General features: G+C 34.0%; 1 pseudogene; it reads left to right on the forward strand.

Moving 5' to 3' along the window:
* The first annotated feature begins 4,082 nt into the window (after positions 1-4,082).
* LOC110595257 lies at positions 4,083-20,496 on the forward strand (annotated as a pseudogene).
* The last annotated feature ends 359 nt before the right edge of the window (positions 20,497-20,855 follow it).

Raw genomic sequence — 20,855 nt, forward strand, 5'->3', positions numbered from 1 at the left:
GATTAAAGGAAGCTGTACAAATAATTACCTGTGTTCTTTAAGTGCAGGCCAATTTAGAGGCATTGGCCTATATCAGATGACCTCGTAAATTACTAATGATTTGAAACTATTTGATTTACTAGAGAGTGCACCTTCAAATTAGCTCATATCATCAATGCTTAGCTCTATAAAATTTCAGAATATCAGGAATGATGGGTTTCTAATTTATTATGAAGGTATTATTGGATTCCCTGGGAATATATTTGTATCTTCTTTGGGAAAGCATATTTCAATATATCTTAGGAAATTGTATTAATTCATTTACTTATGTTGATTAACACCAAGATTAAAATGAATATAGTGCTATCTTAAAAAAAGTCATAAACATTTAAAAAATAAATCTAAATATGAGAACATTGAAAGTAAAAAGGAAAAGAAGACATAAATTTTAAAGCAACAATAATCACAAATTCTGTATTTTGTGTGTTTTGATGAATTGATCATATGTACGTAATATACTCAAATGAACTACATGTATTTGACACAGATGCTGTGTAAAAGTTTGCCTAAGTAAAATTAGATTGTATAGCAAGTACAGTTGTAGAAAAGTAGAATAAAAATGATCTATGCAGAGTAGCAAGACTCAAAACAGAAATCACATATATCAGGAAGTAATAGCCAGCATTGTTCTTTTCTATTACAAGGTCATTTTCCCTCTCAAGTCATTCAATCACAATGAATTTGAAGATATATATATATATATATATATATATAGAGAGAGAGAGAGAGAGAGAGAGAGATTTGTTATTTTATATGCATATAAATATATATTTGAAAGATATATATATAGAAGATATATATAGACGATATATATGTATATATATCTTCAAATTCAAAGTTTCTTTAAAGCAACGATTTTCATTTTGTAGGAAAGTAATTGTCTGTGAGGTTTAATCAAATTTCAAGAATGTTGATGAATGTTATAATCTTATTCACCCTGTATGCTATGGTCTGAATGTTTGTGTCCCCCCAAAATTAATATGTTGAAACTTAATCTCCCATTGTGATGATATTAGAAGGTGGGGCCTTGGGGAGGTGATTAGGTAATGGGAGGAGAGCTTTCATAAATGGGATTCGTGCCCTTACTAAAAAGACTCTAGAGAACTTCTTTGCCCATCCACCATGTGAGGAAAGACACAGACATGTATGAAACAAAGAAACAGAGTCTTATCCAGACACTACATCTGCTCGATCCTTGACCTTGGACTTTCTAGCCTCTAGAAGTGTGAAAAATAAATTTCTATTGTCTGTAAGTCAGCCAACTTATGGTATTTTGTTAGAGCCATCCAAAGGTACTAAGACAGTGTGTTTCTTTTATTTTTTATGTACATTTGAATATGCACCATCTTAGAATATTCTATTACTTCTCATTGAATCAGACAATTTTGCCTGTGGAAGCAGGAAGATGACTATGCAAGTAACTATTATAGCAAATATCTAATCTCAGAATTAAGTTTAATGGGATGTTTCCAGTTTGTATTACTAATTTCCTTTCCTTAGAAAATAAAAATTTTGCCGGGCTCGGTGGCTCAGCCTGTAAACCCGCGCCTTTGGGAGGCTGAGGTGAGTGGATTGCCTGAGCCCACGGGTTCGAGACCCGCCTGGGCAGCGAGACCTCATCTCTACAATAAATAAAAAAATCAGCCGGGCGTGGTGGCGCATGTCTGTAATTCTGGCTACTCGGAAGCCTGAGGCGGAAAGATCGCCGGAGCCCAGCAGGCCGAGGCTGCGGTGGCCGGGAGCGGCCACTGCACTCCAGTCTGGGTGACAGAGTGAGATTCCAACTCAAAAAAAAAAGACAAGAAAAGAAAAGAAAAATTTTGCAAGTAGTTATGATGAGTTGCAAACTTTCAGTATTTTACCATTGAAAAAAATATTTGCTCCACATTTTGTTCATTATTCTAAAAATTATCTAGGAAATAATTGGTTGAAGGTTAAGAATGTAAGATATAGGTTTGGAGAAGACAAAAAGATCAAAACAAGTCTCATTTGACATAAAAAAAATAATATATGAAAGTTTGCTGAAATCAAAAAATAATTGTAAAATATTCATCATTCAATGGAGTAATATAATACCTCACTATAGCAACAAGTCACTTGTGTACCATTATAAATTAGTTAGGACCATCAATCCAGTAATTTCATGGTTCTTATTTATTTTACTTACTGATAAATATACAACCTTACTGTAATCTATTTAGTTATTGGTACAAATTCAATAGCCAAGTAAAGCAAGTTATTTGATGCAAAAGTCATTTATTAATTAAAATTTGATAATAGAAGGAAATTTGCTTGCCTTCCTAGAAAATTCAACAGAACAAAATGATGAAAAATAATGAATAACCTTAAAATACTTCACATACTCCTCAATGCCAATACTGCTAATGAGGCTCTCTGGAAGCTTGGTTATTCTTTTTAAAACACTTTCGTGTGAGTGTGAAGTTTGTGAAGCATGAGACTAAATTATGTCTAAAAATAAAAGTAAAAACCACTGCTTGCTTCTATATGACATACTAGATTTTTAAAAATTGTTATTCCATTAATCTAACTAGTTACTCACCTTAGTTGCAGGCCGGGTTGATTATCTCAGTGATAGATGTAATTGTACCACATCTCACATTTATCTCTTACCCCTGGTAACATAGATTCAATCATCTTTCTGAAGGAAAGTAATCTAAGTGCAGTTCTCTATTTTAACAAATGTGGGATAGAATTTCAAGTATAATTTATTTTACAGCTTCTCCCTGATTTTGTTTGGTTGTTTTCTGACTATTTTTGATGTTAAATGCCTGTGCTTATTTCCTGGTCATCTTAGCCCCAGTAAAGATTATAGATCAGTAATAAGAATTGAAATTATCTTATTGAGTACTGAAGATTGAGGAGTAATTTTAAGGTGAGCTCCAGCAATTATCTCTCTCCATGTATTTTAACATGTCTTTCCATCCTGTCTCTATCTGGACAGCTTCCACAGTGATCAAACCTATTTTTTTTGTGTCTGTACAAAATTTCTTCTTCTCAGAAGTTAATGTATCAGTTTGAAGACAGGCTGTAGATACACGAACATATATTCTTTATATATATATATAGTTGTATATATTTGAAGATTACAACATGATATTGTAGGATACATACAGTTAAATAGTGACTGTAGTGAAGCAAATTAACATGATTTATTATCTCATACAGTTATATTTTGTGTATTTTACAAGAAAAACTAAAAAAATCTGACTGAGTGTGGTTGCTCACACCTGTAATCCCAGTATTTTGGGAGGCCAAGGGAGGAGGATTGCTTGAGCCCAGGAGTTCAAGACCAGGCTGAGCAACATGGCAAAACCTCATTTATATATTTTTTAAAACATCTGCTTATTGAACATAAAATCCTTATTATAAAGCAATTTAATGAACTTCAGTCCTTATGTGGTACATTAAATCCCTAGTCTCGTTTCTTCTATATCTGCTATTTTGTATCATTTGACCGACCTCCATCCATTTCTTTCCTACCCCTTGTAACCAACATCTCATTCTGAGAGTCCAGAGTGCTAACCATTCCACAGTGGATCCCAACATCTTATTCTCTAGCTGTGTATATTTGACCTTTTTTTCCTTCAAAGTAATACAGAATAATATAATCAATTTGGGCCTTATAGCAGAAGAGAATATAAAATATTTCCTCTCTAATTTTTGCTGTTATGAACTCATTCATAATGGCTTTTGTATCGCAAAGACATTACCAAATATCCTGACCACCAAAATCGAGTTAAATTTATCTAGTCTTTCAACAGTTTTTGATGGGTACATAATACCATGGTCCCAACAAAGGGAATATTTTTACCCTCTCCTAAAGGATCCCCTGTTTGCTCAGTGAAGGACTGGGTAAATAGACAATAATGGTCTTTTTGCATTTTAATGTGAAAATTAAAGCATCTGTATAAGAAGATTGTTTAAAGCACTATCCACGGTAGCAAAGTAAAAGGAGAAGTTTAGTCTGCCTGTTTGAAAAGGGAAATGCTTCACAGAAAATAATTTTAGCTGCATGTTTTATGATGATTAGTTCACCAGATTGCAAAGGTCGTGAGGAAAGATTATGGAGACGAAGGGAACAAACAGCATATGCAAAGAAGAGAGCTATAAAAGTGCATGGAACTTTGGGTAGACGGAAACATTGGCCCAATTCTCTATCCCTCCCTGATGAATACACTGGCTACGGCCTCATCTTGGGCAACAGGTGGGTCACTAATCTGTGCCTGACCATGTGACCTGTCTGAACTAATGAAATATAGGATGAAATGCTAATACTTATGCCATAAGATGCATCACACATTTTTAATCGATGTCATAAGCTTCCACTCTCTCCATGAGAAGAATATTCCCTGGCTAAACTATTGGTTGAAAGAAGATGGAGATACGCAGAGCAGACCTTACCAGCCTAAGGTAAAGGTGCCAAGTCAATACCCAAATTCATACATTGCAAGTAAATCCTTGAAGTTGCAATTTACTGAAGGCTGAGGCTTTATTTTATGCAACAAAACAGTATTATTAAAAAACAAATTCACATTGGAATGTAGCATATAAGAAATAAATAAAACAGCAGTTCTGGATTCCTATATGTAGTAGAGCATATGTACCAGATGAACCTACAGTTACATTAGAACCAAATTAAGAAGGCCTTTGAATGACCATATTAGATCTTAGTCTTTAGGAAATGGGAAGCAGTAGAAGCTTTTAACTGCAGTAAAAATTCAACCAACTTAAAAGACTATACTTTGATGACTAGTGAAGCGGAGCATTTTTTCACAAGTCATCAAAGAAATGCAAAATAAAACTACACTGAGATACCACCTAACTCCAGTCAGGATGGCCATCATCAATAACTCAAAAAACAACAGATGCTAGAGGATGTGGTGATAAGGGAACACATCTACACTGTTGGTAGAAGTGTAAACTAGCATAGCCTCTGTAGAAAACAAGTGTGGCGATTCCTAAAAGTTCTAAAAATTGACATTCCATATGACCCTGCAATCCCCCTACTGGGAATATACCAGGAAGAACTCAGATCACTCTACAAAAAGAATACCTGCACACGTATGTTTATTGTAGCATTTTTCACAATAGCAAGAACATGGAACCAACCATGCTGTTTGTCCAAAGAGGACCAAGTTAAAAAAATGTGGTACATATACACGAAGGAATATTACACAGCCACAAAGAAGAAGAAAATCATGAACTTCACAGCAACCTGGATGGACTTAGGGTCTATAGAACTGAGTGATCTTTCACAGAAACAAAGAACTCCATGTTCTCACTCATAAATGGACCTTAAACAACTATTGTAATACTATAAGAAAATGAGTAGCAGTAGTGGGAAACTGCAAGGGGATGGAGGGCCAGGGGAGGCAGGATTGGCAGTAGTGGGAATCTGCCTGGGGAAGGTAGGGCACAACTCATCAACAAGGGTACCTGCATAATGAACATTTGTATACCTAACCCTGAATTGTACTCCACATCTTCAAAATAAAAAAATTAAAAGTTAAAAAAAAAAAGACTATACTGACAATGTAGTAGTGAGTACGTTGGGGAAAAATAGAAGCTAGGAAATAAGATTTTCTGTGTTGCCGTTGAAAGAAAAAGATTGAGATAATGAACTGGAGCATGAGGATGTGGGAAGAGACAAGATTGAAGAAATGGAAAGAGGAAATTTCATGGGATAAGATGAATGAATGGATGTGGTGATATGAGGAAGCAGCTTCCCATTCAGAACACCTTGGTTGCTATTTTGGGGGGTTTGGGTTAGACATAACAGTGTGTGTTATCTGCATTTCTTGAGTGCAGGCAAGGACTGAGATGAAGTGCCCAGTGTCAAAACCCTCAATAAATAGAAAGAAGTGATTTGAACTTAGGACATAGAAAGATAAAAGGATAATGATACCATGTTAATCCACAAATTTGAGGGATTTTATACAAAGGAGAAATAAAAACAGATTGGTAAGTGCTTTAAAAGACTAAAATAATATTTTTAGTATATTTTCTTCAGGGTATGGGGACATAGGGCAGAATTCTCCATTCTAGTAGAGAGGGTTTCAAATATGATAAATAGCTGGAAGGCATAACTAATCTAAGAACAGTTTTAGTGTGTTGGGATATTTATTGACAACAAAATAGGTTTGTCAAATGTATAAGTGAAAAAAATAGCCACGAATTCAGAAGAGGAACACAAACCTGGAGCAATGGTTTTAAGTGGGTCAATTTTGCCAAGTGTCCCATTTGTCCATGGGGCATTTAGCAATGTCTAGAAACATGTTTGGGTTGTCACAGTTGGGGCAAAGTATAGGGGCCAGGCCCCTGGCCTCTAGCAGGTATACGTCAGGAACACTGATAACCATTCTACAATGCACAGGGCATTCCCCGCAACAAAGCATTATCCAGCCCTAAATACCAATATTGCTGGAATTGAGAAAAAGTAGATTAAGTACTATTGGGAAGGTTATGGATGAAAATCAAAACAGAAATAGGTGATCCAAGGTACTGAACCTAGACAGAACAAGATTAAAGTCCCCCAAAGAACTGTTGACTTTTTGGCTCTTGTTCACCTCACCCTAAATCCTAGTTTATATTGTTTTTCCGAGACACATGGAAAAACCTTGTGTATGGTAAGTTTCTAAGATGTGTTTTAAAAATAATAACAATCCCACCCTCAAAGACCTCACACACTCCATAAGTGTGGGCTGTGCCTAGTGACTTCCTCCAAAGAGTCCAGTACAGGAAGGGGGAACACAGAGAAACTTTGCAGTAGAAAACTTAACAATCACTGCTTCACTAGGTGGTCAGGAGCAACATGAACAGTGATAAATCATGTTTGTCATATGTACCATTGATAAGGAGGGATAAAAGGACTTTACCTCTGTCTTCTGTCTCCTCAAAACCTGGAACCCCAGTCTAATCATAAGAAAAACATAAAATAAATTCCAGTCAATGAGCCTCTTACAATATGTCTAACTAGTACTCCACAAAACAGTCAGGGTCATTACAAACCAGGAAATTTTGAGAAACTGTCACGGCCTGGAGGAGCCTAAGGAGCTATGACAACTAAATGCAATATAGTAACCTAGATGGAATCCTGGAGCCAAAGGACAATACATAAGGTCATCTAACAGAACTATGGACATTATTTAAGAATATTACTATATCAACTTTTGTTCCTTAAGTATAGCAAATGTACTATGCTATGTAAGATTTCTCATACACTAAGTAGGAGAAACTATGCAGAGGGAAGGGCATAACCTTAGTACAAGGCATACAGTTATTTTATACATCTAAAACATAAAAATGAGGTCTACTAATTCAAAAGTTGAATAAATGAAGAGTTTTTAACCAAAAATAGAATAATGATAAGTGTGGCCTATACTAACGTTTGATAAATTAAGAACTGTTAAAAGTTATTTGGAAGTTGTTTATGAACAAACTTACGAAGTAACAGTCAAAAATTAGATGATTTATTTTTATCCCAGGTCCATATGTTCATTAGATAAGAACTGCTTGTGCCTAACTAGCAAAAATATATTGAAGATATGCATATATATAATACCAATGAAAGTTTTTTAAATGTTGAAATGTGAAGCATTAGAATACTAGACTCTAGGCAATAAAAACTATCTTACATGATAACTATTCCTAGCTCAAGAAAATAAAAAGATTAAATTCCAGAAATGAGTTATCTTGACCATAAAAAGGTCTTTTTCATTGCTTTTTCCACTAACATATTCATGTGAGTTTTAATTTTTTTATACTATAACTTGGGATAGGCAAAATTTTAGCTACAACTTTATTTAAATTTTTTATATAATTGTCACCAGTCCATTCAATTTGAGAAGAAATAGAGAGAATTACATTTATTGTGATTTGTACTCTTAACATGTGCCCTTACATTTATTTTCATGGCATTTCACAGAAAATAAAACAGGATGAAAATATTTAAGTGTTATTATTTTCCCCATGAAGTTAGCAAATAGAGATGCTGAAATCTGGACTTAAATCAAGCCTGTACACTGCAAACTTTAGTGTGTTAATACATTTCTTCAATCATAAAAAGTGGATTGCCAAATAAAAATGATGGCAAAAACCAGGCATAGCTACATTGAATGATGTAGATTTGATAGGGTCAATACATCCTTTAGAAATAGGTTTCATCTTAAGGGTAAAGCATAGCTTTGGAAAATAGTCTAAAATAAAGACATTGGCTACATATAAAATGATGCTGCCTAGCTCCTAAAGTTAAAGAGCTACTGGACAGAAGGACATGGTTTTCTTTCCCATTGTATTGAGTTTGCAGCCCACAACGTCTCAAAGTGTAAAATTGATCTGAAGTTCTGTAGAGCCGTAAACTTGGCGTGAACACCAAAAAGATTCTACAACTCCGTGAATACTTGCATGTATACATGTAAGTGCATGCACACGCTCACACATACACACACATATTGCTTCCTAGAGAATCGTGTTTTCTTCTACCTTCCTCCATCTACTATTTTTTAGTAAGTGAATTCTTACATTTTATTCTCATAGCCCATTCTTAGTCTCTCCTTTCTCCACCTAAGCAATGACTCGAAAAATTTAATGTGCATCTTCTAGCTTGTATATGTTCTTGCAAAATATGTGTTATATTTTGAGCATGAAATTGAAACTTCTATAAATAGTATTAAGCTATGCATCTCATTCCTTTTATTGCTGTTTTAATTAGAACCCATGTGCCTTTGTTTGTGTACAATTAAAATAACACTTAACTGGTTATCAAACCTCTGCATAATACTCTAAGGTTTGAAAACGGTACATTTTTCCCACTGAAGACACCCAGATGTCCTTTTAACTTGCTGAAACTACAAATAGTAGAACACTGAACATCCTCACACATGCCCATTTATAGTACTGTGTTAGAATTTTTATTGACCTAATACTCAGTAGCTGAATTGTCAAGTCCTAATAGGGATATATGTAAGTCAATTTTATTTGGTTTGCCAGCGTTTGACCCAGAATGGGAGGCAACTTGCAGTCTCTGGGAGCATTTATAATGGCATATCCCCACACTTTTGGCAATATTCAACTTTTTTATTTTTTTAAGGGTTAGTAAAGTGATATCTCATGGCTAATTTAATTATTCATTTCCTTTATTATGGTTAAAAGTTTGAGTCCATTTCCATGAATTTCTGCATGTAACTTTATTTTTAGATCCAATTGATTTAGTTTTTTTTTATTTGTATTTTGTTTTATTATAGATATGTGGGGTACAAGTAATGATTAACTATATAAGTAGACCGCATGCAGGTGAAATTTGGGTCTCCAACTGGTCCTCAATTCCCCCGGTTTGGGACCGAGTATTCTTTGTGTTGTTACATGCCCCCCTGCCTACCTTCCTCCCTCCCCTGGCAGTGCCCAGCAACTGCTGATCCCTCCTTTGTGCTATTGTGATGAATGTTCAGTTTCCACTATGCATGAGAATACACAGTATTCATTGCTTTGTTTCTACGATAGATCACTAAGTATGATGTTCTTCAAGTCCATCCAATTTCCTGTGATTTAGTTCTTTACTTTCACTTATTTATCCATTTGTGTATGCATTTATCTATCTTATATTCAAGAGGTATGTGTGCAGTTGTGTTACATGGTTCTACTGAGTGACGATGAGCTTTGGTGTGCATGGTACCCGATGGGAAATTTTTCAATTCTTGCCCTGCTCTTTTGGAGGCCTCAGTGTCTGTGGTTCCCACCTTTATGTCTGTGTGGATCCAGTGTTTGGGTCCCACTCGTTAGTGAGGACATACAGTTTTCTGTCTCTATGATAATGGCCTACAGCTGCATCTATGCTGCAAAGGACATGATTTTGTTCTTCTTAATGGCAGCAAAGTATTCCATCTTGTATATGTACCACATTTTCTTTGTCCCGTCCATTATTGATGGGCACCTAGATTGGTCCCATCTTTTTGCTATTGTTAATAGTGCTGCAATGAACATACAAGCACAGGTCTCTTTTTAGTAAAACAATTTATGCTTCTTTGGGCATAAACCTGGCACTGGGATTGCTGGATTGAATGGTAAATCTATTTTTAGCTCTTTGAGAAATGCCCAAACTGCTTTCCATGGTGGCTGAACTAACTTACATTACCACCAACAGCATATACTCTTTCCCTTTTCTCTACAAACTCACCAACATCTGCTATTTTTTGAGTTAACTTTTTTTGTTGTTGAGAAAGCAGGATTTATTGAGAGGACAGAAAAGCTTCCACAGTGGGAGGGGAACTGAGGGGGCTGCCCTGAGTTAACTTTTGACAATTTTTCTATTGTTGTTGATGACTCTGTTTCTGATATGTAAGAATTCCATTTACATAATAGATAGCAATACTTTGTCGGTTTAGGAAAACATAAATGTCTTCTTTATATCATGTCTTTATTAGCAGTTTCCATGATAAGCATGAACTTTGTTCAATAAAAATTTGGTTACATTTAAATCAATTAAGTCATTTTTACTTATGGTTTGAATTGCTTTTTTAAGACATTTATTGAAACAGAAACTGCATACAGGATAACAATTATCTTTTCGATAAATGATACTAGAAAAAATGTAAGTCGATATGGAAAACTGAAACTCAAAAGCTCATGTGTATTGTTTGCCTAAATGTAAAACTAGAAATGCAAAACTAGAAAACTTTAAGGAGAATGTGGGGTGAAAATCAGTATGACTTTGTGCCTGGTGATAGTTTTATAAATATAACACAAAGAGTACAATCTATGAAAGAAAAGATTGATAAATTTGACTTTATTAAAACTAAAAACATTTGCTTGGTGAAAAGCACTGATAAGAGAATAAAAATACAAGCCACAGACTTGTAGAAAAAATTTGCAAACCACATCCCCCCCAGAAAGCTTTATCCAGAATATGCAAAGCTCGGTTTAAAATCAACAATAAGGAAACAAACAACCCAATCAAAAATTGGGCAAAGGAATAAATACCTCATAAAAGATGCTATACAAGTAGCAAATAAACAGTATTAAAAGATGAAAATCATTTGTCATTAATGAAATTTTAACTAAAACAGCAATGGCATACCACTATATATCTCTTAAAATGGCCAAAACCCCCAAACAGGGAATACTTGTTGCTGGTGAGAATAAGAAGCAACAGAAATTGTTATTCATTGCAGGTGATAATGCAAATGGTTCAGCCATTTCAGAAGGTAGTTTGACAGTGTTTATTAACTTGAACATAATCTTAAATAATGCAGCATTTACACTCCTGGATAATTACCTAACTGGTTAGAAAATTTGCAATTGAACACACACCAAGACATGCAATTGAATGCATCTTTATTCATGAACACCAAAATCTGTAAGCAACCAAAATGTCTTCCACAAGTCCATTGACAGACTAATTTTTTTATATCCATAGAGTGGACTACTATTCAGTAATAAAAAGGAGTTAGTTATCAATCCATGCAACATCATAGATGAATCTTAAATTCTTACTGCTAAGTATAAGATACTTGTCCAAAAGGGCTACATATTATATGCTTCCGATTATAGGACAGTCTCAAAAAGGCAAAACTATAAAGACCTGTAAAGAGATTAGTGGTTTCAAGGGGGAGGGTGGTTGTGAATAGGTAAAGCACAAAGGATTTCTTAGGATGATTAAACTATTCTGTATGATACTGTAATAGTGAGTACACAGCACCTTGCATTGTCAAAATCCACAGGTATTCATAGCACAAGGAGTGAACCTTCATGTATGCTGTGAAATAAAACTGTAAAATAAGTTCCCAACCTTTCCAGATGAGATGGACTCCCTGTGGCTAACAGAGATGGACTAAATTCACAAGCAGAACTAGGGTCCATAGCAGGGTGAGAAAGAGTGATCACACTCTGGGTTCTCAGGAGAAGCTGCCCTTGACAAAGATCCTGCTTTATACTCCGCTACCAGAACAGTCCCTGCAACCACCAACCAATTGAAAGAAACATTTGACAAACTTCTGATTTGTGTCTTAGAAATCACCCAGTCAAGGCTTAACTATTTCAACCAATGAGAATCGAACAAGTTTGAATCCTGTATTTGCATAAATGAACCTGTTTGAGAACCTGAGCAAAACCATATTCTGTTTTTAAGCGACAACCTTTCTTTGTTTGGTGCACTTTCGTTTTGCACCAAAGCATTGATCTCCCCAATCTGCAGGTTGTTTTTATAGAAAATATACTTCTCATTGGTTCCTTGTTAACAATGCAAATTAGCAAAAAATCATTTAAGAGCTCAGGGAATCCTAGGACCATTACATGAACTCACCTCAAGCTTTATTTTAGTCAATATTCTTACTTCCTTCAGAATAAACATGGTCCTGCTTTGGACTCGCACATTTTATTGCTGAGATTTATATTGCTATGAGTAGATGTAAGTCATTCCTTTTCATCGCTGAACAATATTTTATAGTGGTATATCCCAATTTATTTATTCACGCTATTTGAAGTAGGCATTTGTTGAATTCCATCATAACATTATGGCAAATATTGCTATTATAAACATTCAAATTTATGAATGATGGTAGACATAAGGATACATTTCTGTTGTGTGTCCATCTGTTGTCACTGTATATAGTGCACAGCTTTAGTAAATAGTTCCAAACAGATTTCGAAAGTGGATACACTAATTTCTACTTCTGTCTGCAGTGGATGAGATTTCCAGTTGCCTCGTGTCCTCTTCAACCCTTGGAATTCATCTCCTTTAATTTAGTCACTATGTTAAATGTACTGTCTTGTCTCAGGGTGGTATGCTTTGCATTTCTGTGATGAGTACTGAAGTCGAGCCCTTTTAATATGTTTAATAGCCATTTGTGTATCTATATTTTGACGTCTTTATTCAAAATTCTTGCCCTTTTTTATTCAATTGTCTTTTACTTGTTGATTTGTAGGCATTCTTTATGTATACTGGTACAAGACTTTTATCACAGATAGGTACTGGGAATGTTTTGTCCTACTATGGGGGTTAATTTTTTCTTTTTCTTTTGCAAGCATGAGCGGAACAGATGGCATCTGGAGAGTCATTTCTCTCTTGATGCATTTCTGTCTTTCATGTAGCCTCTCCATGTGCCTTTTTTGTTCATCTTCTCTGAATGTTTGCCTCAGGGTATTCAGAGTACTTACACAGTAGCTGGATTCTCCCAGAACACGAGTTCCCAGAAGAAAAAGTGGTAGCTGCTATTTCTCTTAAAAGCTATGTTTGGAATTGGCAGAGTTCTCTTCTGACAAACATTCCTACCATAACATTACAAGTCAAACCTATTTTCAAGGACAGGAATAATAAACTTTACCTCTCAATGAGGAAACTGCTAAGAAATTTTCCATCATCTGTATCCCACTACATAAATTAGTTCCATTTTTTCTGATGCAAGTCACCATTATTTTTTTTTTCAATTGAAGAATAACTGATCCACAATAAACTGCCATCAAAAGTAAACATTAGGTGTTTTGAGAAATGTAGACACATATGAACACAATAAAATTGCTACAATAAAATAGTAAAAATATCTGCCACTTCCAGAATTTTTTGTGGCTCTTTGTTCCTCTCTCCAGTCAATTGTCTGAGCATCTTTGTCAAAGTCAATTGTTTATCGATGTGTGTGTCTATTACTGTCTTTCTGAAATCTTTATTCTGTTCCATTAATGTATTTGGCCAACATGATGATAATAGATACTGTCTTGGTTACAGTAGCTTTAGAATAGATCTTGAAGTCCGATGGTGTTACTCTTACATAACTGTCCTTTCAAAAAAAAAAAACAAAAAAGCAGGAGGGAGGTGTTTTGATTATTGCAGTTCCTTTGTAATTCCATACAAAATTTTAAATTGCTTTTCAATTTCTCAAAACATATTTTTAAAACAAAAACCTTCTGAGACTTTGACTAGAGATTAATTTGGGAAGAATTGATAGCTAAATAATATTGAAATGTCCAAACTCTTTAGGTCTCCTTTATTTCCCCTTAGAAATGTTTTGTAGGTTTAGTGTTCAGGATTTGCACATAACTTGTCAGATTTATCCCTAGCTATTTTATATTTTGGGGCTAAGTATTGCTATAGTGAAATCCCACACATTTTTATATGCTGTCTTTTCATATTTATTCAGTTGAAATTTCTCCCTAATTGCCCATTTAGTTATTTTTTTGATCCTATATTATTTAGAAGTGTATTACTTAGAACCTAAATATTTGAGATTTTCCAGATCTTTCTATTATTGATTTATAATTCTATCACTCAGTTATGATTTATAATTTCTATTATTGATTTAACTCCATGATGTTCAAAGAACATACTTAGCATGATGTGACTATTTTTAAACTTACTAATACTTGTTTTCTGGGCAAGAAGTTCTAATATTTGCTTCAAGTATTTCTATTATTAAGTGCATTAATATTGAAGAGTATTGTGTCATCTTGATGGATCTGCCACTATGAAATGATCTTTTTAATCCCCGGTAATAGTCTTTGTGATGAAATCTACTCTGTCTATTAATGTAACCACTCCTTCTTGTTTTTCACTAAAGTGTGGTATGTCTTTATCCCTCCACTTACTTCTAATGTATTTGTATCTTTATATTTAAACTGCATATTTTGTAATTGAACTCTTTAGACTAATTATATTTTATTGACTTCCTGCTTGTCTCATCTTTTTTTGTTCCCTTTTTAAATTCATTTTTTATGATTCCATTTTATCTCCTTTGTTGACTTATTAGCAACATTATGATTTTGTTACTTTATTACTTTAGGGTTTATTGCATTTATCTTTCACTTATCAAGTTCTATAATAACATATTTTTATACAATTTCATATATCATACAAGAGCCTTACAAAACTTTATTTTCGTTTCTCCTTATCAGTCCTTATGATATTGATGTCACATATTACACATGTTGTGAATCCCACAATGCATCGTTATTATTGTTGATTATCTTTTACAAGGTTTAAGTAATTTGAAAACTTCTTATCTATCCTCCTACGCAGCTGCCATATGCATTGTTCTTCTATTTTTTGTGTAGATCCATATTTCCATCTGGAATTATCTTCCTTCTGCATGGGGGGACTGTACTTCACATTTTTTGTTGGGTGGAACTGTTGGTGATGAATTCTTCAGTTTTGTAAAACCTTTATTGCACATTTGTTTTTGAACAGTATTTTTACTATATAGAATTTGTGGCTATGAAGTTATTAAGCTTTTTCTTTCAGTATTTTAAATAACCATATCCTCACTTGCATTTTTTATGAGAAATCACTGTCATCTGTATCTTTATTCTCTTTGTATAATATGACTCTTTTCTCTAGTTACCTTTAAGATGTTTCTTTATCACTGGTTTTAAGCAATTGGATTATGATGTGCCTTATGTAGTTCAGTTCCTTTTTCTTCTGCTTGGGTTCACTGAGCATCTTAGCTCAATGGGTTAATAGTTCTCAAGGCTTTTAGAAATATATATATATATATATTTTTTTTTTTTTGAGTTGAAGTCTCACTCTGTCACCCAGACTGGAGTGCAGTGGCCGCTCCCGGCCACCGCAGTCTCAATCTGCTGGGCTCCGGCGATCCTTCCGCCTCAGCCTTCCGAGTAGCTGGAACTACAGGCGCGCTCTACCACGCCTGGCTGTTTTTTTGATTTATTGTAGAGATGAGGTCTCACTGCCCGGGCGGGTCTCGAACCCGCGGGCTCAGGCAGTCCACTCACCTCAGCCTCCCAAAGGTGCGGGATTACAGGCTGAGCCGCCGAGCCCAGCTAGAAATATTTAAGTATTATTTATTTTTACATCTTTTTTGTTTCTTCCCATCTCTAACTTTTCTTCCAATTATATTAGGTTAGTTAAAATTGTCTCACAGTTCACTAACACTCTTTATTTTTAAAAATTCTGTTTTTTGCTGCATGTTTAATCTTGGATAGCCTCTGTTGCACTGTCTTCAACGCTAATAATGTCTTATGCTCTGGTATCATATCTGTCACTAATTCTTTTCAGTGTATTTTTTTTTTTTTCATCTTGAGAGGTTGGGGTGATTTTTTTAACAGTCCCTGGATATACTTAACTCTTGGAACGTATAGAACACAATTGTGTTACATTTAAAAGTCCTTGTCTGCTAATGTTAAAATCTTCAGCTCTGGGTTGATTTCAAGTGATTTGGGGCTGATTATATGTTGTATTTTATTGCTGCTTTGCATTTCTGGTAATCATCATTGGGTGCCAGACAGGAGTTCTACTTTGCTGTCTGCTGTATATTTTTGTATTTCTATAAATATTCTTGAACTTTGTGCTACAGATAAGTTATTTGGAAACACCTTTATTTATTTAGATCTTGCTTTGAAGATTTGAGAATCAGGACCTGCATTGAATGTAGTTAGGCTAGTTATTTCTCACTAAAAAGGCATGATTATTCTAAATATCTAACCAAATTAACTATAAATTATGAGATTTCCATGATTACTGTCATTTCCTGATAAAATATTTGGGGAAATACATAAGGGAATATGCCTAGGCCTATATTATTTATTTTTTAGTTTATGCATAGTTTTAAATTACAGTTCAAATGTAATTGAAATATAGGACTCGTCAGATTTTCTAACATTCTTACACATAAATATTACCCAACTCTGACTTCACAATAAAAAATTTTATAACATAAAAAAGCTTAAGCCACTTTGGACAGAAGATAACAGAAATAATAAAAAGGCAGAAATAGATTTTGTGCTAACATCAGACTAAATAGTCAAAGCAAAATACACGTCATAGATTTTACGCAACACTTTACTAAAAACTCAACACAGGCAAGCAGCAGGTTTTTAAGAGAACATTACACTGTCAAATGTAGCTTCCAGAAGTGTACCTTTTCTCCGGGACTAGGTTATATTTTGGTTTTGTATTAATAGGCCAGTTTTGAATAATGTATCTCCAAAATTATCTCATAGGAAGTCATTTATGCTTGGAAGCTCCTTGACTTTATTCCCCATCTACTATATAAATAATAATTTGACTATCCATAGCCCATAAATCCATAAATGTTTATTTTATTTATAATAAAAACATACAGATTAAATATATTCTGCTAATATAATCTAATGGATAAAAACTCTCCATAACTTTCTGCTAATACATATTATTAAATTGTTTTTAAAGATTTCTGGTTGAAATCATAGGCATTATACCAGGTAAACTGGCTAAGGCCATCATCCATTCCCCCCTATGCATGCCCAAGTAAGGAAGGAGTGAATAGGTCTGCTATGAATGCTTTTCTTCTGCAACAAATACAGATTTTACATTTAGAATATAAAATACAATCACACAGAGCATAATTCAACAACAACTTCCACAAAATTGAACATATGCTATACTTTTGAATGTATACTTTACAATCCTGACAATCTTTCCATAAACAAGAGAATTCTCACAAATGTATACCATGAGATATTTGCCAGAGTATTATAGCAGCATTGCTTATAAATAGCAAAACTATATACATAAACAATACAAAATAAGAGGAAAAAGTAAGAAGCTTAATAAAACTTACTGTTTATCAAGAGGAATATAGCAAAATATATTTTATCATATGTATGCAACTTAGTACTATATAGTAGTAGAAGTCAATGAACTATATGTATAAACAAATCTCACAAATATAATATTACACTAACAACAAGTTGAGGAAAAATACATCAATATATTCTATTTATATAAAATATGCAATTGTGCATACTGCTTAGAAAATCATACATGTATTAAAGACTATGAAGAAACGAATGTGAATTATACATACCAAATCTATGATCTTAGCTGTTTTTGTATGGGAGAGAATCAAATATATTCAGGAAAAGGTACAGAAGGGCTGAACTAAGCTTGAAAATTGTATTAAGAAAAATGATAGACATTTTCTGAATTATAAATAAACCATACTTAAATTTAAAAATGTAATGACTGCATTGCATGTAAACTAAAAGAATAAAAACGTGTCTGTGACAAGGCATAATTGTCAAAAAGCAAACATTGTGATGTATCTTACTAAATTATTATAGGTTATTTGGAAAAGAAAAATCCTGTATTTGTTTAGTTAAAAAATAAAAACATTTATAATCCAATGAGTACAGAGAGATGGGGAATTCACAAAAACAATTAAATAAAGAATATATGATAAATGCTTTTATAAAGTACAGATTATTACAGCTACAAATATGAAGGATATTTTCATCTAATTGAATGGATTAAGAAAACTAAAAATGACAGAGAAGGCCTGTGTTAGACACTTGCTTGCACATTGCTGCCCAAATACTCAAAAGAATAGGAAAGAAAACAAAGAAAATAGACTGCATATAGCAGAAAGAATTCACTTAGTTATAGCTAGGTATGAATTTCATTAATTGCCTATTGAGGTTTGTTTTTAATTTAATTACATTAGTGACACTTTATCCCAAAGTAATATTATCAGTATAAAAATGTACACATTGTCCTTCATTTCTTTTGAGTCACCATTTTCAACTATGTTTTTAATGTAGAGATTTCTAATTTAAGCAATCTCTTCATATAGTGTGTTTAGAAGATTTCTGAACTAGTTAATTGGAAGTGATAATTGAAGTTAAAATATCTAGAGTGGCAGACCAAGCAATCAAGTAAACTTTGATACTTAACATATCATTTCCCAAACAGGGATGAGTGCCCCTCCAAATGCTAATAGCTATTTATATCTCCAACAATGGTTTTTGGTCACATGTATTTTAGAATCTTGTGTTAAAAAAATTTAGATAGGCTTTCTGTCCATATAAACTCTCAAAGCCTTTTACATACAAATATGCCTTATGCATCATTGGGTATAGGGTATATTAGCAAGAGTTGGTGTGTTTCCCAACTTATGTGATAATGGAGACTTTTTATTTTAACTCATCCCCTATCAATATCTGAATTATGTCTTAACAAAGCTTACTTCTAATTGGGTGTGGACATGCATAAACATCCAAATATTTTTAAAGTTTAAGAAATTGTGAAGTAAATGACTTTCTTAGACGTTAATATGTTTCAGTTTTCATGCATTCTAACATTCCAGCTTCCATTCAATCTAATATTTTTAAAGAAAGGAAGCATTTTATCTCACTCAGCCAACATGATATTATTATTTGTAGAGACATATAGAGAAATAACAACTTGTAGAGAAATAGAGAAGTACAATAAGGAATGAAGAACTTTCCAACAACTAGAACAACGGAATGCACCACACTAAGAAAGGGAGTTCTCTGTTCCTGGACTTTTTCAAATTTATTCTTGCAATAGGTAACCCCTAGGGTAAACTCAATGTCCTGGTTACCATAGGTAATAAGTGGTCATAAAAAGTTAATACCTACTGCCATAATAGGCATGTAAGTTAGGAAATGATTGAAAGTCATACAACTAGATGATCATGAAGTCTTTTCTTACCTTGAATGCTTCTGCAATAATTTAAACTTAGTATTTGCATTATGTAGGAATATTATGAAGTCCATAGCCATAGGTTTTGAGTTTCTTTAAATGCATTCAAATCTTAGACTGTTGTCTTACCATCACATAGATGGATATCAAACATGACTAAACCATTGTCCAAATATAAGAAATATTTGGGCTTCACACTATATTCCGGAGGTTTTTAAAAAATATAATTTTTAAGAAATGTGTTTACATTTCCAGAAAGATCATGAAATTTAAAAAATATACCTATGAAAACTTTAGGGGAAAAGATTTTAATCTGTTCTATGTGAGCAAGTATCAATGATTTAAAAGATTAAGCCTTTAAGTGTGTGACCCCTAAAGATAATCTCATCGAAATGAAACTTGCAATCTTCCCCACCATTAAACTCAGGAGAGTTGTTGCTAGATAATGGCACACTGCAGCTCAATCTTTGTTAAAGTGTTTGCCATGATTCTGTGAGTCCCACATCAAGGTAGCTCACCGAACCCACTCTAAAGGAAATAGACATACAGAAATAATATAGACTGCTTTTGAGTCTTACTTATTGGGGCAGTCGTGTTGATCACACCATACTCACCCCAATCCACCTTATTATATTTATGCTTCAATAGTATACCCATTAAAGACAACAGCAAGACATCTGTGGAACCAGAGGTGGTGGCGATCCACCGAATTAGGATCACCCTCCCCAACCCCAATGTGAAATCTCTGGAGAAACTTGTGTGCTGACCTGATCAGAGGTGCAAAGGAAAAGAGTCTCAAAGTGAAAGGACTGGTTTGCATGCCTACCAAGACTTTGAGAATCTCTACAAGAAAAACTCCTCGGAGTGAAGGTTCCAACATGTGGAATCGCTTCCAGATGAGAATCCACAAGTGACTCATCGACTTGCACAGTCCTTCTGACGTTGTCAAGCGGATTACTTCCATCAATATTGAGCTGGGAGTTGAGGTTGAAGTCATCATTGCTGATGCTTAAGTCAAGTATTTTAATAAACTGTTTACGCCTGAAAAAAACAATAGCATGCTTATCAAAATTCCTATTACATCTCTATTAATTAAGCTTGCTACAATTTTTCTTCCAGTACAAGTAGGTTACCTTCTGAACAGTATCATGTAAAACAGCGCACTATCTAGAACAGTCTAAAACATAGTGTTTAAAAGCGGGGATAGTAAAATCAATCAGTCTAACTTCTCATTTGCCCACCTCACTGAATTACTGTGAGAATTAAACCCATGTAAATTACATGCTTAAAATACTAGCATATTGTAAGTACTCCGTAAATGTTATTTTATTGCTAACGAGGACTATTTAGGACTAACTATATTAGAGATAGT

This window comes from Carlito syrichta, unplaced genomic scaffold (genome assembly GCF_000164805.1).
Source record: "Carlito syrichta isolate Samal-C Ts95f unplaced genomic scaffold, Tarsius_syrichta-2.0.1 Scaffold288676, whole genome shotgun sequence".
Lineage (NCBI taxonomy): Eukaryota > Metazoa > Chordata > Mammalia > Primates > Tarsiidae > Carlito > Carlito syrichta.